The sequence below is a fragment of the Rhinolophus sinicus genome, linkage group LG06, assembly GCF_036562045.2.
Source record: "Rhinolophus sinicus isolate RSC01 linkage group LG06, ASM3656204v1, whole genome shotgun sequence".
NCBI lineage: Eukaryota > Metazoa > Chordata > Mammalia > Chiroptera > Rhinolophidae > Rhinolophus > Rhinolophus sinicus.
Genome location: NC_133756.1, coordinates 78,278,490 through 78,303,586, shown reverse-complemented (window position 1 = coordinate 78,303,586; position 25,097 = coordinate 78,278,490). Strand labels below are relative to the sequence as shown.

General features: G+C 38.3%; 1 long non-coding RNA gene across 2 annotated transcripts in view; it reads right to left on the bottom strand.

Moving 5' to 3' along the window:
- Positions 1–88: 88 nt before the first annotated feature.
- LOC109436361 (uncharacterized) overlaps positions 89–25,097 on the bottom strand; it is a 46,255-nt gene continuing 21,246 nt past the window's right edge. Inside the window, exons 1-4 of one of the 2 annotated variants that reach the window (XR_012497776.1) lie at positions 8,796–8,995; positions 8,136–8,275; positions 2,755–2,807; positions 89–1,151 (exon numbers count right to left, since the gene is read on the bottom strand). This is a non-coding gene — a long non-coding RNA (uncharacterized LOC109436361). Of the gene's footprint in view, positions 1,152–2,754; positions 2,808–8,135; positions 8,276–8,795; positions 8,996–14,621; positions 14,800–25,097 lie in introns of those variants that run through there. The other variant, XR_012497777.1, reaches the window with a different exon arrangement.

Here is a 25,097-nt window from a genome sequence, read left to right as displayed (position 1 = left end):
CACTAAATCTAAAGGCCTCTCTTTATTTCTGTTCCTCAGGCAACAAAAAACTGACCCTTATTATCAGGAGGAAATAGGGGCAGGGAAAATTATTTCTGGAACTCAGGACACGCACTGGACATCTTTTTCATGCCTGGTGATAGCAGTTAATGGGCAATGCAGCAACCCTGGCCTGACAAGGGCATGGCAACCAGGGCCTAGACCCATGTCTGGGATGAGGGACGCAGGGACAAAGCTGTGGGCTACTTCATCAAGCAGCCCAGGCCAGCAGAAGTGCTATTTGAGGGTGAGGGAATCTAGAATGGGTGATCAGGGAGGAAATAATGGAAATCATCATGACCTCAGAACCTACAGTGGCAGGACCCATAGCTCTGCTTGTCAATATCCCTGATGTGGGGATGGCTGGACATCAGCGTGAAGAGTCAGTGACAGGACAGACTGAACACAACATGGCATGCAAGGGATGGACAATAGCCGAGGCCATCAAAGCTAACCCATATTTCTCTGCTGTACCCTCTGCTCTCTGAAGTCTGTTTTCTGGGGAAGCCTGCCCACTTGTGCCTCTGGGCTTTCTTCCTGGACCCAGGACAAGCTGGAAGCACTGGGCAGTTCATGGGACCACATGTAGGCTTCAGCCAGCCAGTCTGCCTCCCTCCTGGAGTAGTTCAGATGCGTGTTATTCACTGTATTCCAGAGCTGCCCTTGACACGGCTCCAGCATCTTCGGGAATGCCTTCAAAGCACATTTTCTATTGGCTTCCTTTCCTTTCCCCACCTGGCTTTCCCACTCTCCTCCTGGTGTTTCCTGGTATCACCTCCCAAGTTAAATACTAGTTCTTGAAACCATGTCTCAGGGATGGCTTCTGCAGGAATGCAGCCAAGATAGTCATTATCACAGACTGAAAACAAACTATACTTATTATTACTCAAATATCTTTTATGTACTGAATTTGCACACCTGTCAGAGAAATACAGCCCAAGAAAAAGAAGTTGATACTTCATACGGACGCTTTGAGTCCTGGGACTTAGCATCACTTTATTTTTTTTCTCCTTTATATTGGAAGACGTGTCAAAGTGTTGCTCCAGCATGCAATTTCTCAACTGTCCCGGTATCATCCATTTTAAAACACACAGGAAACATGAGTCAGAGACCTGGCAGCAGAGGTTGAAAGGAAATTAAGTTTTCTGTATCCCTGGCAGTAGCACCCCGCTTCACAGTGAAACTAAACCCTTTTCTTGTCTCCCCTTAAGGTCTCAGTGACAGGCCATTTCTCAAGTTAGGTGATCCTGCCATAAGCTGGTATGAATGGCACTTGAGGACTCACAGATCTTTCCTTAATAAAAAAAGGAGAAGGAGAAGGAGGAGGAGGAGGAGGAGGAGGAGGAGGAGGAGGAGGAGGAGGAGGAGAAGACTACTGTATTACTGAAACAACAACACTCAAAAGAGGAAAGAGAATCTTTCGCAAATATGAAAATTACTGGTGGTGTTTTCTTTCTTTTCTTAAACTTCTGGTCTGTATTCTAAAGCCAGCTAGCAAATGTTGGCACAGTATATGCAGAAACTAGCAGCAAATAAAATAATTACACATAAAATTGCAGCAGTAGCTTCTGAGGCAATTAAATAACATTATAGCTTTGTGTTTTCAATTCTGCATGAGATTTAGTTTGACTTAGAAAAAATAAATTTGAAGCATTAAATTCCTTTGGTTTTAGTCTTAAGAAATACTATGACAGGCACAGTTTCCTGTTCTTTAGATTTTTTTTAACATTAAATGAACACCTAAGTGTTTCATAGTGCATGGCATATCAGTTTGTGATAGACCATAATTTGTATAGACGCTAATCCTCAAAACAACTATAATTTGCCATACCTTAGCAATCTTTTTTACCAAAGACTGATAATTGTTTGGTCTTCTGTTAACTCAGATTATAAGTCCCTTGCTGGCAGCTTCCTGTCTTATTCATCATTGTAGAGCTTTATATAGCAGGTATTCAATACACCAGCCACCCAGTAATAGCACTAACCACAACCTGTAAATATATCATCTATTTCTTCACTTTTTTTTTATCTCCCACTAGGATATGCGCTCCTTGAGGAAAGGGACTTTGTATTGTTCACACATGTCTCATACATGGTAGATGCTCAACAAGTAAGTGTTGAATGCAAAACTAAAAAAATAATGATAGTAATACATTATGATAGTGGCAGAGTTGTGGGGGATCTGTGTTTCCAGTTATGTATTTCAAAATATGCCTAATGATCACTTAAGGGCACAAAAATGTGAGCAAAACCTGATATGTAAATCTTGACAATGTAGGAAGGACTGAGGTGTTTCACCGAATACAGCCCAATCACAAGGACAACTTAAAATCCTCCAAGTTTGTAACAATTACAACTCTGTTTTAGTAGTTCTTGGATTCGGCCTACTGGTTAAGGAAGCCTTGTGTATCATGTTGTTTTTACCTTAAACTTGCTATTGTGTGATCGTAGCAAATGCGTTTACGTGGACTTCAGCATCCACGTCAGCTTCAAAGCTCTGTATATGCAAAGTCCTCAGAGTGTAGTCAAATGTCTCCAATTGATTTTACAGCGAAGGAGAGCTCTGTGGTTTTCTACTTACTTGCTATTTGCATATTTTATTTTTTAAAAAAACTATAAATAAAGTTGGGTCTATATAGGAATATGGTGTTTCAACAATTACTCCGACCATATGGCTATCACTGCCACCCAGCACCATGATGCAGCTGTGTTTACCACTTGTGTTTATATCGGGATGTCCCTGGTGGTGGGTCGTGTCAGTAGGTGGTCTGGAAGAGAACAGAGAAATTGAAGAAAGTCACTCTCTGTTAGAGAGATATGAGAGATGGAACCTGGAGAGAGGGAATTTGGTCAGAACATGAAAATGACTCACCGTGGCCACCAGGCGATCTGCCTTCCCTTCCAGGCCTGCCCTGCTGCTGCAGACAGGGAAGGGACAACCTAATTCCATGGTTTCCTCAGAATAAGAATTTAGACCTCTTTACCATCTAAATGAAGGAGGTATAACTGAATGTAAGATGGCACTTTAATTTATTTTAAATTGCTAGGCAACGGTGGTTGAAATTTTTTTGTTTGGGTTTTTATTTTTGTCAGGGGGGTGTTTGTTTTGTTTTTTTCTTTTAAAATGTTCCACTTGAAGGTCTAATATACTTCAGTAGGAACAAGGCCAATTTGCATTTTATCATTAGTGTCTGCAATCATAGAAAAGGGAACCATATTCCAAGTTTATTCCACTGATGTGAAAGTTCCCCTATAGACTGGGGCTTGGGACAGCAGACTGGCTGGCGTGCCATGTTATGTCTGCTCTCAAGGAATGTTACCCCATTTGCAGCAGAAGCGCCAGTTACAGTTTCACTCGGGCTAAGAGACGTGTTGTTGCTGGCCTTTCGGCTTTTGTATAGGATTTTAGTCTGGTGGACGCTCCTTTATGAAGGCTTCCCACTTCCAGGAGTTTTAGAAATGGTTTGCATACAATTTATCTGCCTGCTGTCATATCTCATTTCCTGTTCTCATACGACATAGTTTTCATCTGAGTCCTTTCATTGCTCCACTAACACTTTAGTTTCCCATAAACCCAATAAAAAATTTTAAACTCCGTAAAGGTAGTTTTCTCATCCTCTTTTCAGTAGATTTCACCTAAGTTGTTGATTCGGCTGTGCTCCCTTGAAGGTATTGAATATAGGTCCCAAAGGCGATTAAAAGCATTGCGTGCAGGACTCCCCTCAGTGTGCCCACAGCAGGTACCCCTGCTGCTACCGACCATGACTGCTGAGGCCGCATCCTGCCTCCTATGATAACGTCTCAGCAGCTGCTGATACTCTTCTGCTGGCTAGTGTCCTGGGCCTGGCCCTCTTTATACTTTCTGCGGTACGAAGGCATAAGAAATACACAAAAAGTTAACAAAGATAAATTTCCAATCCACGCTTTATCCAAAACTGTGAACTGTTGTTGTTTCTGACTGAATGCTTCTAACAAAAGTGATAACCGTATAGCATAGCCAGGTGATTTCAGTAAGAACTTATTTTTCCACCCCTGGTGGAGGTTGAGCAGTGAAATACTAAAAATAAAAAGACAAAACTATCCATGATCCCTGAGAAATGAAGAGTTGACTGAAGTATAGTTGGTTTAAATATGGATTGAGAGGAAGATTGATTGATTGATATAGCTATTGATACAATAAGTCCTCACTTAATGTCATTGATATGTTCTCAGAAGCTGTGACTTTAAGCAAAACAACATATAACAAAATCAATCTTACTATAGGGGAGTTGACATGAACAAGAGTTAAGTTCCTATAACATATTTCTGGTCACAAAACCATCACCAAATTTCTACGTAAAGACTCAAAACACTTCTAATTTTAAACATTGAAATAAATGTGAGCTATACATACATTTAAGATTACTAAAAACAAGTAAAATCATTCTTTTTCACCCCACTTATTCCAGTATAGGGCCAGTTGGCCAGAGCCCATCCCAGCAGCTCAGGGTGCAGGCCCCACCCTGTACAGGACGCATTCCATTGCAGGGTCACTCACAGACATCTACACTCACTCAGGCTGGGACAGTGCAGATATGCCAATTCACCTCATGTGCTCAGGTTTGGGTTGTGGGAGGAAACCGGAGTCCCAGAGAAAAATCTCACAGACGTGGGGGGAACGTGCAAACCCCAAATAGACAGAGTGGCCCTGGCCAGGAATTCATTTTGTCTTTGTCTCATCAACATTACAATGAAATGATGTTATATAAAACTACATTATTTGAGGATCTGCTCTTTAGATCAATTAATTACTGAGGTGTTTAGAAGCCCACATTCTGGCCTGCCTGATATCAACCCTGATCAGATACATTCTTTGATGGCTTGAGCGTTCCAGTTATCTCATTTTTAAAAGAAGGTGTTCAGGAGAGAGAAACTCTAAAGTCACTTTAAATTCTAAAACCCCATGACCACACTTTTCAACAAACAACCATTCTGCAGTAATTTTTTCCTGAACTGCAGGGCCTTCTCTCTGGCAACTTTATCTGGCCTGCTATCTATGTAGGAGTAGATGTATGGATGCTGTTACTGGAGTTTTCCCAAGTAACTCTATATGCCAGCAGTAGTGGATCATACTAATTTTTCTTCCTATTCAATTAAAGCGATTTTTTTTTTTTTCTCTCCTAGATACTTTGTTCTTTGAATTTGTTACCTATATGGCAAGCCATTTTAAAACTGAGAACTTTTCTTGGTTGTTTTCTCTGACTTTGAGGCAGATTTCGGTTCTCTTCTTTTTCCATATCTGCTTGCTCCTGTCTTGAATCACTTTCACACCCCTCAGCCCCTGCCCTGTGAACTAACTGCTTTGCTTCTTCTTCCCTGGCTAAATTGAACACACAACGTGATATATAGATGATGTGTTACAGAATTGTACACTTGACACCTGTGTAATCTTACTAACCGTTTTCACCCCAATAAATTTTAATTAAAAGCAAAGGAAAGAAAGAAAGAAAACCAACGATAGCAGGTTAGCTGTGAATTAAAGTGATAAAGAGAAAAACAATATAATGTTAAATACCTGAGTTGCATTTTCACCTTTGTGTTTTTACTGAATTCCTACTTTTCCATAAACTAATTCCTTCTAAGCTTGGCCACACTTTTTCAGATCCTGGATGTGTGGGTCTGTGTTGATTTGCATTTCTATTATGTTTTACATATATTTAACATGATACATATTCATCCTACTAACATAGACTAGAGGCTCAAATGCACAAACATAAATGATAGATTTTCTTTTAGTACATGCATATATTTTCTTTCTGATAAACAATAGCTTTCTAGGTCTGTAGACTTGTGAGAATTCCTAATGTTTTATTTGACTGAAAATAAATGGTGAAAATCTCTCTATGTAATTACAATTTTATCCTAGAAATTTACATACTCTGTTTGCTGATTTCAAGTTGTGAAAGAAAGTTTCAGTGATTGTTGTTAGTCCTTTCATGTCATTTTGTGTTTTAGATATATTTAGTTACCATTGTTACTGCTTTTAAGTGGCCTCCTGTTTGTAAGCATGCGTTTGTTAAAACACTTAGAAGGACATTTTCATTCTTTAGGAAAATCTGTTTCAACCAGAAATTATAGGCCGTACTTGCCTTGGTCATAATGCTGGAAAGGGGAACGCGATGCACTGTTGTGCCGGTCCTTGTCCTACCCACCCCCACCCCAGTGGGTTTTGGCATATTTTAAGAGAAATGAAAGGTAAATTAATTCTCAAAGAATTTAGAATGTTCTTCCTGAACTAGATGAGTCAGCTTCCCACATCAAACAGAGAGGGAAGCTTTTTGCATTTTTACTTCATCTTCTATATTTACAGAATTTTCACATTGCTTTTCTTTCTTGGTTTACAACACAGTAATTCTTTCATTCAAAGATGTCTAAGTTCCAAAGTCACCAAATTGTATACATTGAATATGTGCAATTTTTCTATATGAGTTATACCTCAATAAAGCTGTTAATAGTGTTTAAAAAATTTTTTATAAGAAATCTGTTTAACTGATCATAGTGGCTGTGCAAATCTAAAAAGCACTTCCACAAAAAGTTTATTTTCTGCATAAGACTAGTTGCCTAGTTACTAATTCAGAGAGATCCTCTGTACATGTATATTGCAGCAATTCAAGCTTGTTTTTCAAATCAACAAATAATGACACAGTGCCTCTTACACTCCAGGCATTACTCCTTTTTTCTACACATCCTCTCTTGGTTTCTATAAATTAAGCTAACCTGCCATTAAGGTAAACACACTATAATAATAATTATTATTATTGCAATATTTATTTTCCAAAAGTAATATAAGAAAACCATATTTGGGGTCACGGGAGGTGAAGGGGATAATGAAAAATCATGTTTTGCATTTTTTTAACTTTTTTGTGTCTGGGTTTTATGTGATAAATATTCACAATTAGGGCTAATACAAAATCTACTGCCTAAGAGAATCTGTTGGGAGAAAAATCTTTAACAAATAAGAAAATACCAGCTAAAACTTTGAAGAAGCTGTCTTTCTTGCCTGTTTTTCAAGCATATACTAACACATTTAAATCAGCAAATATGAGTGCAGTGGAATAAAGGACTCTTCTATTGGTTAGGTTTATTAGAAAACACAATTATGTAAGAGTATTTGGGGACATAAATAATCCCAGACATAAAGCTATTAACATAACTAATCGTTTTAAAATGCGAGCATGAATAAACTCACTACTTTAAAATGTAGGTGACTATTAATCTTTGATTTTTTAATGTACTTATTTAATGAACTTATTCATATTGGAGGAAATATATGTATTGTAGTTTACATTATATGTACACATTCACATTATGATCTCTATTGGAAATATAGAAATATAGGCATCTGTAAGCTTCACATGAGGATAAATAATTAATTAAATACACATTATTACTACTATTTTTGAAAAACGACAATAGCAAATCATTCAAATGTGTTTTAATACTATATGCCCATCCTAACTAGAAATCTAATAACTACATGTTAAATAGTTTTAAATGACCAGAAATGTTGTACATTTTGTGACATTTAATGAACCTAAATAACTAATTTAGAATACTGACCTCCGTTATAAAATATAATTATAGAATGCATGTAGTTCTGTCATGGAATCAAAACTTTCTACTTCATCTATTGAGATTTTATATTGTCTTAGCATTCAAATCAATACAAACAGCAAATTAAGCTTTATTAACTTTAGAGCCCTTACATTTTTTAAAGTGGAAATTAGAATATTTCATATTATAGTAGCATTTTAATGAGCTACTCTTCCAAGAAGAGGAACAGCTTATTTAAATATGAAATAACTAAATACATATAAAAAATTTAGCAATTCTGATATATGAACTTATGCTGACTTATTATCCTTTCAGCATATCTATAATATTGTAATAAAAGTATTATTGCTAATAATAATTATAATTAATAGTCTTCTACTTCTGAGAAACACTTCTACTTTCTGAGAAACCTAACCAATAGAGACAAAAACTTTCTTTAATGTATAAAATCTGTGGAAGTCTGAGCTGTTAAAATCTCCATTTAGTTTTGGTTACTGACGTACCCCAAGTTCTTTTCAGGTCACTGTAACACATAATGCACACAGGGATCCTAAGGGCCAGTCCAAGAAGTGCCTGTGCTCCAGGGGCGATCCATAGGTGGTGGCCACCAGAACATTTCAGAAATTGAAGCAAGCATTTCAATCTGTGAGTGATGGTAACAACAGACATCAACTTCTTATTCCTTTTTCATACATAATTTGTCTTAGATTCATAGAGGTTGATTATATCCTGTGGCTTTTTATTTCCTAAAAATCACATTTTCATAGAGAAGAGTAAACGTTGTTACAAAACCAGAAACGGCTGGCAGCAGGAAAATGAGAACTATTAGCCAACTGACCAAAATTAAAAAGGAAAAAATTAAGTGGAAATGGACAGAGGAGAAAGTTGAGTCAATAGACTGACTAGGGCTACTTCTTTTCTTTTTACATCTCTTCCTCCCTCTTTCTTCCTTCCATTTTAATTTTTGAACAGAACAAATGGTTCTGAGAATATCGGAAGTTCTTTTTTATAACAGTAACAAGTACCTTCAGTGACACGTCATTTTAGCTTTAATTCTTGTTTAAGCTAAAGGCAGTGGCAAATTAAGGCAGCCCCCCCCCAAAACTGTAGGAAAATGTCCCCTACTTAAGGGACCTCCCACTTTGTCTTTGGGCAAGCCTCACCTGACACGCAGTCCAAAGCTTGCTGTGGTCAGGCCAGCGGTAGACACCATGGGTCACTGCCCACTACTGCCTCACACACACACACACACACACACACACACACACACACACACGCACACACACGTGCTAATAAGAAAAGACTGGAAACCAAATTTGGAGGTAGCAACTACTAAGAAGGGTTGCAGTGGGGTGAGTGAGAGCAGTCCCACTGGAAATCACGTTCCAGATGGTGGGTGTGAGGCACTGGAGGGGAAGCGGCTGTGGGGGCTCGAGGACTTTTGAATGTTTAGATTCCATTTTGTTTTAGCCCTTTTTTAACCCACCTTGCATCATCCTGTCTCATCGATCACAGTTTAAATATTTATTTTCCCCACTTCTCTTTCATCTTTAATGTAAATTGAGGTCTTCAGCAGAATTCTATGTGAAAAAGAATGCTGAGAGCAGCATTCTAATTTTTTTTTAAAGTCTCTGATTTACACATTTCTCTTTTGTGGCTGACCTACTCATCATAGGAAGATTGTATACTAGTATTTTGCTTTCAACAGCTCTTAAGATCATCTCTGGCCTATGCAACTGGAGAATTGTGTTTGGGAGGTTTTGGGCTTCCTAGCCACAATGCGTCTTCTCTCCAAGTCTTGAAGTGAGTAGACAGTCTATCCCTAGGATTGGAGGTCTGTTAAGTACCTTGTTCTCTTAGTTATATCGCCTCTTTTCGCCTTCATTACAAGAAAAAAAAAGTGTTCAGAAGAACCAGCTTATTTTCTCAAGAAAAAGAAATCAGGGATCTGGTTTATTTTGCCTTATGCTTTGGATAAACTAATCCAAATCAGGTGAGTTGTCAGTTGTTTACAGTTGAATGTCAGATGTAGAAAACCAATACATAGATCCAATAATTCTGTTATACAACATTGTACATATACGCCAATATTCTGTCTAGGCATCAAGTTTCAAGAGAAAGCAAAAACGAGAAGATATTTCATACTTACACTTCTGTGTTTTTTGTTTTTTTGCCTACCTACTTGACAACCATCAACTTGCTCTGCAGATAATGGCCCATCTTCTGTTATATAAATCTTCCAGCCCAGACTTTGCATTTTTATTAGGCATAGTTTTGAAATTTTAGGAATTAATTTCTAAATTCAGCTGTCACTTATGTCTATACACAAGTTGGAAAATATACTCTGGAGTCACACGTCTGAGAGGAAGTGGCAGCTCGCTGCATATGCAGGAAAGGGTAAGTCAAAAGAGGTGGTTTTTTTCTTGTTTATTCTGTGAAGTACATTTCTTTTAAAAGATATTTTAATTTTGCTTTTGACATCTGGGGAAGTAATCATCAGTCAAGCTAAAATTCATTGTTAACTCTGGCAAAGAGGAAATGATAGTGGGAAATATTAGAAATGCGTCATTTTAATTTTTTGAGACTTTGTACAAACAGTAAAACATGTCTTTTCCCATATCTGTTCAGACTTAGCTACCAAAGGCAAGCCTCCAAAGGGACTATATCCCAGCTGACATTTATTTTCTTAAGGTATAATTTAAAATAACAAGACTGATATGAGAAGAGGCTCACTACTAGGGAAAAAAAAAGATACGGTTGTGAATAGTGTGATTTCCTTTTTACATTTTATTTTTAAAAAGTCAAATGAAAAGAAAAACCACTAAATAAAATATATTTGAATTTACCAAGTTAATGAATGTCTGCTAGCTTGTTATCCAAATTGTTCAGCATAGTGGAAGAGCCACAAAAACCCTGTTCTGTGCTGGATTAAAGCAGTACCGCTCTCCGAGGTTAAGTATCTTCTTTATTTAAACTGCAATGCTTTCCCTATTTTTCATACTTGATTCTATTATTATGTCAATATTTTTAATAACCATAGACTTATTTTTATTTAACAGCTTTTCTTATTGAGTTTAATGTACTTTTTAGATAAGTGACCCTCAGAGAATTATTGTGAACCTCAATTATATATGTTAAAAAATACTTTTGTGGTTTATGAAGAGCTATATAAACATAAAATGTTACCACTATTATATGCACAGCATATCTTATTTAATGAGTTTCAAATACATAGTATCATGTGAAAAACCTAATTATGTTATTCAGCTCACATCTGTATATATTCAGAATAAGTAGTTTAGCTAGGCAATATTTGCATAGTCCAAGCGGATTTTTTCCCTCTTTTACACCTACAATTTTAAAACAAAATGTATATGGAAAAGAAAGCCTATTTATGAATTATAGTAAGGCATTAATAAATTTGTTCACCCAGATAACCATTATGTACTTATTTTTGTGTGAAGATATGATTTGTGTTATTGTCATTGATTTTTTGACAATTTAGTGCTAGCTCCAATTTATAAAAAGTGACTCAGAATAGCTATTTCATGCCATTAATTGTTTGATTAAAATGAACAGATGAAAATATTTTTATTTCCCAGATCAGTTGCCCAAAATAAATAAGACAAATGTTTTTCAAGATTTACTTTCGGCTCACAGCCATGGCAACCTTTGCTCCACAGAAAGGTCTTATCATTTCCCGATTTTGAGGTAAATTGATGTACAATTAGTATAGCCACTGATTACACCAATGGCAGAAATGCTTATAAACCAGGGAAGGTAGCTCTCAAGATTCAAAAAACAAGCTAGACTCAGTCCTATTTTAAAGATACAAAACTGGAAGTGTATTTGCCCCTCAACTGGCACTTTTCAGGGAGTTTCACTAAAGTAATTGTCTTCGGTAACTAAGTCTATTTAACATGTGTGTCAATTTTCAACCATTCTAAATCTTTCAATATACTGCATGCAAAATGCATGAGATGTTAAAAATTCACTTTCTTTAAGTACTCTTAGTTCAGAAATGAAAGATGCACACATCCAGGATGAAATCAAAAGTCAGCTTTAAGGTGCAAATTCTATAAGCTATGTATATAAATTTAATTTTTGCCAAATTGTGTTTTTACACAAATTCATTGGAATGGAGTCCTCTTTGAATGTTAGGCAATACAAAATTTACAGCAGTGGTAGATTATTAGAACAACATTGTAGAACATCTTGATAAAATTAAATATTTCACATTAGCCTCATATTCCTAAAGAAAAATGCTCATGCAGCACACACAGGCTGTACTTTGTATGAAACCCTCGTGCTATTGCAGAGTGAAGCAAGCTCTTTTTAGTATATTAATCCGACAGAAAAATTCGAGTCAGTGCCTTGTGTGAAGATTTAGACATGGGCAGTCGATTGTTCAATTTTATCAAATAATTTTTAATGTTACCTCCTGTTTATCTTTTTTTTTTTTTTTTTTAGTAGAAACTGAGCACATCATCATGTTTTCTCCCTTTCAAGGAGAAAGTAAACTTGTGTTTTTTAGTTTCATGAAAAAACAGGCATTTCTGATCGTTTACGTTTAGTTACAATTTGCAAAGGCAGTATTGCAAATTCAAATTGGGGATACAGCCTGCTGACGGGGACTGGCTTTTCTTCTCATTGTCGTCGTTTGAAATTGAAACGCTGCACTGCTGAGAAAATGCCATGAAAATATAACCCACTGAATTCCAGGAAAATAAATAAGCAAGGCCACCCAAATTTTCAATTAGTGCTCGTGCAGAATGCAGGAAATGGCAAGAGATCCGTCCAAGGCGCCGTAGGCTGGGTCGTGGACACAGAGCAGTGACAGGAAGGTTGGAGAGGGGAACGCACGCACAGTGTGAAGATGGCCGGTCTCCAAGGAAAACTGCATACTAATAGGCTAGTCCTGACTTCCTGGAACAGACCTGTGGGTACTACATCCTCACCAAGGTCTTGAAGCTTCAAGATTTGGATGTTTAATGGTGAAGTAACACTTGAAAGTTCTAGTGGCATTACATATTTTATATCATAAGCTTACTAAAGTTCTCAGTATCTCCCACATACAGACTTTTAGCCACCAGAAACAACAATATTCCGAACAGTAGATGAAAACTATAAAACGCTTTTGATTTAAAGTGTCAGGCCTAAGGATCAATTGTTTCCTATTTGGTGGCATTGCTTACTAACATATCACAGCCAGGAGAGGTGGGGAGCCATTGGTCAGGAGGCAAAGAAGTATGTCTTCCTCCCAAAGTGAAAGCCAATCCTCTCCTGAGTCAGCAAGAGATGTAAGAATACAGATTTCTGAAAGACTTAAAAAGTTGTGGTTTAAAAGCGCCTTTCCTTGAATGTGTTTTTCTGAGATGCTCAAATCACTAGTTTGAAGGTCATATTGGAAAGCTAAAAAAGGAAAATAGAAAATAATGGATTCTTCATGCATCATATACACCCAGACTCCTGCTTTTACTTGCTTCCGGTTTCACTTCTCAGATCTTCACTGCAGTATTTGGAGTTTTACAGCTCATCATGTTGAAGTTAGTTAAGGTAAAAAGGATTGTTTTTTTCAGCGGCATGATGTTAGTTGAGCTTACAAAACAGCTCTCATTATTTTGGATAGATTTTATCTGTGTTGTGGATCTAATTATTTTTAATTTCAAACTACATTGAATTCTTTAATTACCTTTTCACACTGCATTGATAAAAAGTAAATCTACACATTCAATTTATTTGTACAACCAAGGAGTGAAATAATTGAGGAGCTACTATGGACTACAATTATTAAAGTGAGAAATAAAATAAGAAATAAAACTCACAAGTGATCTCACCAAACTACGATTATGTGGGCAGGAAGAATGATATGGGTAAGTAGAAGACAAATCTTCATCATTCCAGCTGAAGATTAAATATGAAATTCAAATTAGATTTTGTAGTTATTTAAATAACAATGATCTGTATTTGTGGTAAATATAGGAGAGCTTTGTAAAAAATGAAAGAGCATTTTCATCACCTCATGGAAACAGAATCAAATGGAAACAAAAGCACTGTCTGATTTTTCTTCTTAGCTGACTCCTTCTGGTTGAGAGCATTTTCTTGGCAAATCAACTATTTTGTTAAGTTCGAAAGGCTATCATTTCCTTTTCACAATAGAAGCAGAAATTTCATCTTTATACAAGACTGCAGCATTTCCTATAATTGAATTGTAACAGTTTGGGAGTGTGCTCTTTACCTAGTTTTCCCATACAAAATAAGGAACAAAAGAAAAAAGTCGAACCTCTTGCTATTTGCAATACTTTCAAAATATATATGTCTTTACATTTAGTAAGTTAAACAATTTTCAGCCCTAGGGAAATCCAGAACTGTGTCCTGTTATAATATATGCTTTCAGGCGCAGAGCTCCTCTAAGAGGAATCGCCAGGAACTGGAGCATTCCTGGCCTCAGTTTTTCAGCTCTCCTCTGTGTGTTCATGTGCTGCTTTCACTTCTTCTCTTTACTTTTCTCCTTTCACCACCACAAGGCTCTCAGTGCTCTCCACATTCCAGCCATGGAATCTGCCTCCAGGAAATTATCTAATGAATTTGCACTAAAGTATAAGTTATTCATAGGGTTAACTTATTTATTCAACAAATGTTTTCAAGCACCATACTTGGTAAGATCTCTGAGAAATATAGAAATGATACTGGCTAAAACAAATAACCATAATGCAAGGCTTTAGATTCAATGGCAGAGTTGTAATGGGACCTTGACACCACGTAGACCAAACCTCTGATTTTATAGATAAAAAAAATTAAGGCTTAGAACCCAGACAATTGACGTGAACATATTTCCACTAAAACTCAATAGGAAGCTGCTTGTCTAGTGCTCTTTCTGGATTGCTTCAATATCTAAATCTTCCTGACATGTTGTAGTAGATGAAAAAAATTTTTTTTAATTGTGCTGCTCCTCCTATAAGCCTTTTCCGTCTGAGGGAATTACATACCTTCATCCTATCAAATTCAGTCTTGGCCATGGCCTTGTTTTGACAATGGAACTGGAACAGAAGTGATCTCTGCCATGTCCAAGAGGAAGGTTGAAAAGCATCACATGGTCTGTCACCTTTTCCCCCTTTTATGGTGTCTGCATTGTTCCTGATAAAGGCTGCTTCTTCAGCCTAGGTCCTGGGAGAAAAAATGAGTGGAGTAAAGCCACAGCCAAGATGGATGTAATAAGAGTGAGAGGAAAGCACTGTTGTAAGCCCTGAGATTTGAGGGTTGTTTGTTATGGCAGCAAAACACAGCCTCAGCTGACTGATACGCTGTATCAGTGTATTCTGTGCAATTTAATCTTGATCAGGGTCATTCTATACTTTATGATCTTAATTTTTTTGTACTAAGATCACAAAGTGAATTCATGGAGGGTAAATGCCCACATTCTCTGCTCCAGGGCTCCATGTGGGACGGTCTTAGCTCTTTGGAGGTCAGGCCTGGGTGGAGAACAGCAAACCCAGAAAACTATGCATCCTGCTTCCCATTGCTTGCCTGGTCCAGGTACACCCTGAGGTGCTTCTTTTTGACTGAATTTCAGAACCATCTGTTTAACTGCCATCAGAGAAAGAGATTCTCCAGAAAGAAGAAGGAAGGTGAGATTTCTCTTTTTGATAACCTCAGGAGGCCTCAACCTGAGACTGAAAGCAAAAAAAATCAGAAAAATATCGCCACGATATAGGTTAGAAAATGATCTATTAATAAGACACAAGTAAAGCAAGCACAGAGCATATTCAGCTTAGAGGATCAAGAAAGTCTTCTTGGAGGAGACAGCTTTTCAACTGGACTTTGAAGAATGAGTAGGAATTCAACATACAGAAATGGCAAAAAATCATTTGCCCCACAGGGTCATTGTAATCAGATAAATTATGGTAGAAAGGCCTAGAATGTTTCTGAAAGTGTTTTGCTTCTTCCAGAACAAATCTTTAACCCAAACAATTAATATTTACCAGATTAGGACAAGAGTTTTATTTGTTTGTTTTTGTTTTTTGTTTAAATGACAGAGGAGGTTCTGAAATTTGGTCTCTTACAGCATTTTGCCGATATTTTGACATTAATCATGCATGAGTTTGATTTGTCTGCTTTCATTTCTGTGTTCTCTACCCTAAACACTGAGCCACTGGAGGGCAGGGGTATTGTTTTGCTGAGCTGTTATCCACCTAGTATAGTTCTTGACACAAATGAGTGAACCACAAATACCTATTGAAGAATAAACAAATAAATGTGTCAGCCTTTCCCATTCTTACTTATTGTAGAATATCTGCACATTTTATGAAGGGAAAGAACATATACCTGTCTTTTACATGCAGAAAAAAATCAGATTCATCGTCAAGAATTGTCCAACATTTATAATGAACTTTCCTGAACAGTTGTCAAATGTCTTCGTTTCTTGAAGATCATAATGCACAGCTATGCCATGTATCTTCCTATTTTATATGTAACCAGGTGTAACTTTATAAATTCATTTGTGACAAATTTTTTTTTAAAGTGGAAAAAAGCAATGTCTCCTTGTCCTTTGAAATTGATTTACAAACCATGGCTTTATTTTACCTCAGTATTTAAAAAGGATATTCACAACAGTCTGAATTTCTCGTCCTACTTCAGCTCACGCTAGAGTCTATGTACGTTTCTGAATCATAGAGCTATAATCCTTAGAAACCAGGGAAACGTACCCATTGGAAGGATGTGCTCTTCTGAGAGCATTTCTCTGCTGGCCAGTATGCAACTGGTGGGAATCAGCAGGGTCATGGTAACATGGTAAAAACCGCAACGGTTATAATGCCATGACTATCTAGTCTACTATAGATTTTTTAAGAGGTAACAAATTGATTAACATAAAATGGACAGAATAATTTATGTAAGAAAAATCAATAGACACTGTACAAATGTCTGTTGTTGCTCTCATCATTAGGGGCAATGTAGATAAACATAAATAGATGGGAAATGAGCTTTGGAATGCAAGGTTTGTGTTGTATTGCCTTGGGCAAATGAACCACTCTAAGCTTCAGTTTTCTAATGCTTAATGGAAATAATGTTTTCTATTTCCCAGCATTGTGGTGCCTGGCACAAAGCAGATGCTCCTTTGTATTTGTTTCCTTCTCTTTTCCCATGATACATAAGTATTTATCATGTTTAATGATATGATAAATTATTACTGTTTTGATTATGACTGTATTTGCTAAATACAAAAATTTATGAAGCTCTGTCTGTGTGCAGGGCAGTGGTACACTGGCACAGGACTCACTGACACTTTCCTTTTTCTCTCCCTGCCCTTAAACCTCCTCCCTCCCATCATCCTCCTGCTGAAATACAAACCCAAACCATAGCTTATTTAGAGGTTGTGGCACATGGCCATCTTCAATATAGCAGTCCACTCTGAATTTAAATTTGTCACCATTTTCCTTAGAGGGAATGAGAGAGAAAATGAATTTAATTTAGTATAAAAAAATAAACATTTCTGGGCACTGGAAACGTCTGTGGTGTTTTAAGAGCTGTTATCATTAATCAGTCAAGCATGTTTACCCAGACCCTTGATTGCTTAGGGAACTGAACCGCATGCCCTCGGCCCTTCAATGAGAGATGGCCACCAAAACCTGTGGCAAAGGGTACGTGTTCCCAGTAATCATTAGACGCCTTGCCTGGCTTATGAATGTGGCCTCTTTCATGGCTAAAAGGTGACATAAACCAGTAGTTCAGAGTACTGTAAAGCACTACTTGTACTATTGTTACCTGTGGCTCCTGGTTTTTGGTTAAAGCATTTTCTTGTGATTGTGCCTTTTCATAGTTCATCCTATTATAATTTTGAGATGCAGCATCTTTTGCATGAATTCTCTTTATTGTAGTCGTAAAATAGACTACAATAAAATAGACTACAATTATGATCATTAGCTAATTCTTACCACATAAAAAGAAGCATGGCGTTTGCCTGGGAGGAGAAAGTTTTCAGGAGTCAACAAGGTACATCCACAGTCTAACCCCCGAATGGGTGGGGGTCTGGGGTGGGAGGAGTGCTAGGAAATGTGTCCTTTGAGTGTGCTTCTTCAGTGGACAAAAGACATTTCCTAAGAAATTGTGGCAAAATGGAATCTCAACACAGGAAATGTGAAACCGTAAAAATAAACAGGTTTCCTGTTTAGAACTGAATTTGACCTCCAATAAACACATATGTGTTAATAAGTATTATTATCATTTTTGTTAGTGAATTAAGCAACTGAGTGTATTTGGTGCCATTTACTGCAATGGAGAAGACTGGAGAAAGAGCAGGTTTTGAGAAAAATGTCAGGAATTTTATTTTGGAAGTTATTAAGTTTAAGATGTTCATTAAACTTCTGAGCAGAGGTGTCAAAGCTGGACATAAGACTCTTGGGTTACTGGGGAAAGGTCAGAGCTAGAGATTAGATTTGATATTTAAAGCAAGGATCGTAAAGGAGATAATGAACATTCGGAGGTTAGGGAAAGGAGGAAGAGCCAGGAGGAGTAAGAAGAAGGAGCCAGTGGTGTTGGAGAGAAAGAAGAATGCATTTCCTAAGGGAAATAGTGCTTCAAAAAAGAGGTGTGGTCAGCTGTGTTAGTTCTTACTGAAATGTCAAGAAGTTTAGAAGCTTGACCATGGAATGTGGCAAACAGAGGTGACCGTCACTTGGCTAGGAGGGGCTTCAGTGTCACGGCAAGGTAAGAGTCGTGTGGAGCGAGCTGTGGAGGGCAGGCTGGTAAAGACGTGCAGACAGCCCTGCCAAAGACAGTTTCCGGCACAGGCTCCAGATCCTTTGCATCCTTCCTGCCTGGTCCAGGCAAGCTTGAGCTCTGCAAACTCTTAACTTTTAGGATGGCACTTTGTAAGGACCATGGTATTCTCAGCGCCTTCCCAACACTTTGAAGAAAGATTGAGAAGCAGTAGTGATGGTTCTGTTGCTTAAAACTAGTGAAGCCAACTGGCATACTCATCTAAATAATGCACTAATTGGCACAAAGATATTTGAAGTTGAGAGATTTTGTGTCCTAAAATCGATCTACAGGTTATGCTCCTCAAGTAATAGAAAGTTTTCCTGTCCTCTAAAGTGACCATAATGTGCTTAATATGCAAAATAAATAAGGTATCTGCAATAGCATTGAAAAAGCATATAGACAAATCATATACTTTTGGAAGTCATCATTGATACATTGATAACTTAAACAGGTCTTCTTTCCTGTTATGGACTCAATTTTGTCCCCTACAAATTCAAATAATGAAGCCCTAACCCAAATGGGCTGTATTTGGAGATAGGGCCTTTAAGAAGGTAATTAAGGTTAAAGAGGTCATAAGGGTTGGGGATCTAATGTGATAGGTATGGTGTCATTGAAAGAAGACACACACACACACACACACACACACACACACACCCATGCACACATGAAGACACAGTGAGAAGATGGTCATCTGCCAGTCAAGGAGAAAGGCCTCAGAAGAAATCAACCCTGCTGCTACCTTGGTCTTGGTCTTCCAGCCTCCAAAGATGTGAGAAATAAACTTCTGTCATGTAAGCAGCCTAACCTGTGGTATTTTGTGCCTTGTTAGTATAGAGAGCAACCCCAGCAAGCTAACGCACACCCATACCCACTTATCTAGCCAATTGATTCTACTGCTATAAATAATGTCTCTTGGATTTATTCACTTCTCAACAAAACCACTGCTGGGGTTCTGGTTCAGGTGCTTATTATCTCCTTCCTGGACCATTAGAATAATCTTCGTGTTGGTCTCAGATCTGCCCTAATCAATTCATCATTCGTAATCTGTCCAATTCATTTGTCTCAGGGACCAGAGCCAGGAAGAGAATTGGAGTCAGTTTCCCTTGAAGGCACGTCTGGTGTTGGGAACTGGAGGAAATCTGAAGAGGATGCTCATGAGGGGCAGAGACTCTGAAGCACCCCAAGTGTACCAGGGAGGAAGAAACAAGCCATCACCCAGAGGCACGCTGGGGAAGCCAAGGCATGTTATTAGGGCATGTTGCCAGTCACAGGCTGAGTAATTTATTCATTTGTTCAATAAATGTGGTATGTAATGAGTATTTGGCGCCCAAAAACCAGTGGTGAACAAGAAGAGATCCGTGACTTCGATGAGCTTACATTCTAGTGGGTGGAGACACAACACATACATAAATCAATGAGATCATTTAAGATAGGGAAAGATGTTATAAAGATTGTATAAAAGGTAATGGAGAGGTGAATGGGGCTACTATAGACAGAGCAGTCAGAGAAGTAGATAGAGGAGGTGACATTGCACCTGGGATATGAGAAATGAGAAGGACCTAGTAATGCGGGCACAATTCCATGCCAAGCAGAGGAAACTGCTACTGAAAAAGCAGATAAAATGGATGAAACATAGGGCAGGGGTGGAGGAAAGTTAGATGGAGACTACATTATCTAGTTTGGCAAAAACTAGATAATGTAGCTTCCTGTTGGCCATGGGGTGGGGGATTATATTTTCTTCTAATTAGAGTGGGCAACCACTGGAGGGTGGTAAACTGGGAAATGACAAGATTCAATGTGTATTCTACAAGGTTATTCTGGCTGCTGTGGAGATGAACTGCTGAAGGTAAGCCAAGGGGAGGCAGGTTAAAAGGCACCGTAGGGGTTCAGGTGAGACATGAAGGAGATTTGCATTAGGGTGCTGGCAGTACACATAGTGAGGAGATGGAAGGTTCAGAATGTAGTTTGACAGTAAAGTTGCCATAATTTGCTGTTGGGTGAAATATGCTTGTGAGGAAAAGAGAGGAGTTGAATCATGGTGGTGCATTGAGCTGAGAAGTGGGATTGGAGGAACAAATGTAGAGCTATGATTTGGCTCTGTTAAGTCTGAGTTACTTTATTAGATATTATAGAAAGGGGGGTTGTCAAATACCACCTGGGAAGTAAGAAGAGAATGTAGGAGGCACCAGTGGATTTGGCCAGATGAAAATAGTTGGTGTTTTTGATAAGCAAAAGTTTAGCTGAGTCATGGGGATGGGAACTTCTTTAAAGCAGAATGTGTTAAAGAGAGAATGTGAGATAAGAATGTGGGAACGTTTTGCTGGAAAGAGGGATAGAGAAATGGAGTTAAGGTAGCTGGAAGGGATGTAGGGTAAAGAGACGTCATTTATCATGATCAAGAAGGTTTATTTGTATGCTTTTGGGAATAGTGCGTTCTGAGTGATGGATCTATTTGAAGGGGCTAGGTTCCCAAGTACGCTGACCGAGAAGGGACTTAGAGCATAAACAATAACGCTGAAAAAGCTAAAGTTGAAGAACTGAGGTTTTCTCCTATTTTGGATATTGCTCTTGTAAAGAGCTTGTCTGTTTAAAAGGTTGAATATGTTTTAAAACTTTGTAAAGATATGCAAGTTTCTAAGTCTGTAGACAATCTGTTAATTTTTGTAGAACAGAGAATTCATGATTATAGCTTTTGTCTTTTTGTGCTGTGCATATTAAACAGTCTCTAATAGTGATCTATAAGTGGCTTATACTATTATATATTAACATCAAAATTATAACTTTAATAATCTAAAGAATTAATTATTATTCAAATATCACACTAGAGATTTACCACAAAGTCAAAGCCTCCTGCTATATTTCTAGGAGATTAAAGAAAAGGTGATTTTTTTTTGGAGGCGGGGGCCACGCAATAGTAATAGAGCAATTTTTGGACTTGAAAATTCACATTAAATTCTATTGTACAGGCATTTGCAATGCCCTGCCGCTCTTCAGCTCCAAAGCGGCCACCACTAGAGGGCGTATAAAAGGTCTTTAATGAATGGTTAACGAACCTCTGAGAAGCACTCTTCCGGAATGAAATGTGGAAGAAGACGTAACTTTTGGTTCAAAACAGTTATTGCTTAGTCGCTGCTACCTATCGCCTAGGTAGCAGATTTAATAATAATGGTAAAAAAGCTAAAGTTTGAGAATTGCTGTTTTCTCTTTATTTTAATATTTCTCTTGTAAAAGCATGTCTGTTAAAAAAAATTTCAATATTTCAAAACTTTTGCAGACATATAAATTCCTAATGTCTGTAGAGATTAAAAATGAAATCAAAATACAGTATGAAATAATGACATATTCTGAAATAACCCCTCCTTTTGTATTCCATATTTAACCAGCCTTAACGGGAAATAAAAACGTAGGCTTTAACTGCTGTTTCTTTGTGGAATTAAAGCCAAGGAGACCCCATTCACTTTCTTACAAGTTTGTTTCCTGAGTTTAAACATTCAATAAGTTCCCAGCCAAGGAATGCATTTTTTCCCTTTTGATACTTTTCTGTGGTTCCTTATTATTGTTTGTAGAATATACTGTGGTTCTGTTTACCTCTGCCTGCAGTTTCCAGACCTCTGCGGTTTCCTCTACAGCTGTGGGTATTTCTCATGTGAAACCACAGGTCAGTACAGAACCACAGAACTGATCCTGGCAATTAGAATTTTAGCCACTGTCCTGTGGGGTTTTCAGAGCTACAACTGGAAGCTATATACTTCCAATCCAGATCCTCAAATTACTATCATCTGATGCCTGAAATAATCACGGTTTCTCCAGAGGTCCTAGGTCAGTCTTTCTCAATTTTATTGAAAGTAAGTGTGTGCCCATCTCTAAATGGAGCTCTCACAAGACATGAGATCTATGAGAATAAAGATGTGGTCCTTCCTGTGTGTTCTTGCACCTGTCCCCATCTCTTGGTACCTTGCCTTTGTAGCATGAATGCACCCTTCTATAGGGTCTCATTTTGAGCAGTGGATCTCAGACTTTAGCAAGCAACAGAATCTTCTGAAGAGCTTCTGTACAGAGGTAAAATACAGACTGCTGGGCCCCACCCCCACAGCTTCTGATTCAGTAGGTCTGGGAGGGAGTGTTAAAGAACAATTACTCATGACACTTGTTAAAGACAGCAAGAAAGACTATTTAAAGGGGCTACTTCAACAGGGTTTTGTAGTAGGGGAGAGAGCTTGGGCTCAACTCTGAATACAACAAGGAAAGGTGGGGATTTACAGCCAAGGAGCAGAGTGGAGGTCAGTGGGTGGAAAATTACTAGGAGGAAATATCAGAGGTTGAAGGAAGATTCTGGCCAAACTGACCTGACAGAATTCTTGATGAAGGCAGGACAGAATGATCAGGTATCACCGGGGACACTGGGGGATGAGGAACCTGATTAGATATCAAGGGTGATCAGGTATTGAGGTTGGGCTAGGCTGGCTAAATCAAGTCAGCAGGATTCTTGCTAAAACTGGACAACACAGAGAAGAACATGGAAGCCCCACAGTTAGGGCCTAGCTGAGAAAAGAGTTCAGAGGAGCTTGACTAGCATTTAATCAAGGAGCGAGTATTTGTTAGGGGGCAAGAATTTGTATTCCTAACATGTTTTCAGATGATGCTGATGCTCTTGGTCTGGAAACCAAGTTTTGAGACCCACAGGTTTAGGACTTCGTGAGTCCCATCAGAAAGAAGAAAATACATGTGTCATTGCAGAGTTCAGTTCAGACTGAAAGAGCTTGTGCTGCTGTTTCACCGTTTGGCTAGTCTCCCTGTAGAGAGAAAGCCTTTGTGGGATGCATCTTTGAGCTTGGAGCTGAGTGAGACATATGGTAGCTGTCACTGTGATGAAAGCCGTGGGCATGGAGAGAGGACAGCATGGAGAAAGGCTTAATTTGGAAGTGAGTGTGCAGTTATTTCTCACTGGTCCCTTGTGCTGTCAATACTGTGGCAGTGTTTAAAGCATGAATTATTAAATTCTAATGCTATTTCACAAAGAAAGTGTTTGCCTCAATGATAGGGTTGGGGGAAGTATTAATTTCCCATTTATTTTTGTGAATTGTGGGTTTGGTCCTGGCTTTCAAATAGCGAGCAGAGGCTGATAGGGGAACTAATCTTTGGTCCTCATCACCATAAATCTGTCTCTGGGCACTAATCTAGGCTCTTAACCTCTGAGTAGAGTCCACCTGGCCCACTCCCTCACTCAGCCTGGGCTCCTGGAGGCTGAGCCTGACTGAGAAAGATCCCACAAATGGCCTGGACTTTCTCCAACTTGTTCATCTGTTTTTTAAAGACAACTACATACATAGCTTCTAAATTCACACTTCTCAAATGCACTATGTGCTCCCTGCCACATGCAAGGAGATATGAGAAAGCACAGAATCAGCATGGCACTTCCTGGACTGATAATTCTACTGGAGACTTCCGGTGGAATTAGGATGCTCTCTGTGCCCTGTGCCACACCGCCACTACCCTGACTTCTGCAGCAGGATGGTGGAGAGTCCCTATGCATGCCTCCTCCCCCACCCTCACCCGAGGCTGCTGCATCTCCCAGCTCCTCCACCATGGGGCTTTCTCCAAAGCAGCTTTTCCTCAGTCAGCAGTTAGACATCTTGAAAATGCCAAACGAATTCATGCACCTGGGAGCAGCTCTTAGTCACTTGGGGCAGTAATCTGTGCACATATTCCCCAGCTTCCAGTCCTTCATAAGGACAATTGTCTGTGTACCTGTGGAACCCAATGAAATTCTCCTCCATTTGCCCACAGTGGCAACAGCTCAACCATACACTATGGCTTTCTTTCCTTCCCTGTCTCTTTCTCTCTGCTCTATCACTTGTACCTAAATTTATTCTCAGGCTTTGCTTTGCAGAAAATTCAAAACTAAGACACAGACAACTCAGTATCATTCAAATGCAAAATAAAGGGAGTGCAAAATTCACACAAAATTTTAAGATACACAATAGCACTTAAAGAATTGAGATTGGAACTATAATGATGTATAAAGCACTCACTTTTCCTTCCATGAAAAAAAAATAGAGAACAGTTGCTCTAACTTCCTCAGAAGATTTTTTTTTTTTATTGCCTCTTTTCTACTGAACATTCATGCCTCTAACCCCTGCACTCTGGCTTCAGACTCCACCTCTCCACTGAAACCTCTAATCAGTAACTTATTATTTTCAGAGACCTCTGTACTGCCTTTGACGGCAATGGCTGCCATGTCCTTCTTCAAACTCTCTTACCCTTGTTTTGCCAGATAGAAACTTTGTGGTCTCTGTTTACCTCTTTGATCATTCTTCCTTTTCTTGCTTAAATCCACTGAAGTACGGCATTTCTGTTCATTTTGTCTTATAAATTCTGCTTTTTTTTTTTTCATGTTTCACTTATTTGGGCTATTTCTTTTTTGTTGCCTTAAAGGACAAACCATTTAAAAATAAACTTCCTTAATTCATAGTGTTTCCATTTGTATCAGAATAGAAATAGAATTGGATACCTAGAAAATTCAAACTTGACCTGAGACATGCTATAGCACTTCTTGTAGCACCATGAGTGCACGGTAAGTGATTAACGTATCAACTGATACGATTTGTCATTTTTGGACCATGTTTAATTAGTGACCTGTTTGACAGGTCACAAAATTTCATAGAAGATAATTATATTGTGTAATCCTGTGTAAGAGATTATAGTGA